General features: G+C 48.1%; 1 non-coding gene across 1 annotated transcript; it reads right to left on the bottom strand.

Annotated features, from left to right (window-relative positions):
* Positions 1-450: 450 nt before the first annotated feature.
* TRNAQ-UUG lies at positions 451-522 on the bottom strand. The gene has a single exon. It is a non-coding gene; the product is annotated as a tRNA-Gln (tRNA).
* Between the last annotated feature and the right edge of the window lie 695 nt (positions 523-1,217).

The raw sequence follows: 1,217 nt of genomic DNA, 5'->3' as shown, positions 1-1,217 counted from the left end.
CACCAACTCAAAAGGTGCAGGAGAGTGGGGGCCTGAGTTTCTGGGTTTCGGAGAACAGATCAAATTAGGAGAAGACCTGAAAAGTCCAAATTAGGATGCGATGGGCTTGTGAAACAAAGGATTATGCTGACAGGACACAATGTGGACAGTATGACGACCACAGAGAGACCAAGCAGAGATAGCCATGGCTGAAGAGTCATTGGGGGGGGGAAAGAATACAAAAGAAAGGACTTTAGAGCAACAAAGCGTCCCCCGTTGCTGAGAAGAGTTGTAGATTTTAAAGCTAGAAGGGATTTTGAAAGGTCATCTGGACCAGCCTCCCTGAACTAGGCAGGAAAGATACCTGGGGGTCAGGGGACTGTCCAGGCTCCTCTTGAAAATTTCTGGGGTCAACAATTGCAGCACCTTTGGAGGGAGGCTTAGAAACAAAGGTCAAGGAGGGGGAAAAACAGGTCCCACTAAGACTTGAACTCAGATCACTGGAGTCAAAGTCCAGCATGCTAGCCATTACACCATGGGACCACAACAGTACCAGCCAAGAAGGTCCATCACAACTGTAAATGAGCATCCCTGAGAGGGGTCCCCCAAAAGCATCTCCAAGAAGGAAACCTGAGCCCATATGTACAGAGGGCAGACCAGCAGCCCGCCTCATTCACCCCACTAGGAGGTGGGGTGGGCCTCGGTCTCTGACCTCCAGGCTGCTGACATCTGACTTTCAAGAGAAAGCTTCAGAGTGAAGCTCACGCCCTGGCCACATGTATCTTGACTCTGATGACAGCCCTAGAATTGGTAGATATATAGAAGTGCTTGATTTTTTCTTTTCTGTTATCACTATGTATCAATAAAATTTGCCTGTTATCAAATGGAAAGGCCCTGTTTGGTTTGAGGGTTTGGGTCCGCCTGGAACAAGGTATCGGGATCATCAATCTGCTGCCAATAGCTACCCGTCTTATCTAACAGGCCCCATGTTACGTCAAGTGATAAACTGCTAGAGTGAAAACCTTCCTCCTTGTCTCAACCCCTGATCCTTAGATACATGCAGGCGTGAAGGGGCAGATACAGGGGGTGCAGTGGTTCAGTTGCCCCCTTTTCCCTTTGATTCTTACTCCACCCAAAGTTTAAAACCAACTACCTGGCAGTGACACCAGCACTTCACTACAGGCAGTGCTGTAGGAGTCTATTGAATTCATGGCTCATTATAATCAACCTGATTTCTT

Source organism: Gavialis gangeticus, unplaced genomic scaffold (assembly GCF_001723915.1).
Source record: "Gavialis gangeticus isolate Ggan-Ray unplaced genomic scaffold, GavGan_comp1, whole genome shotgun sequence".
NCBI classification, from domain to species: Eukaryota; Metazoa; Chordata; order Crocodylia; family Gavialidae; genus Gavialis; species Gavialis gangeticus.
This window is presented reverse-complemented; position numbering and strand designations above follow the sequence as displayed.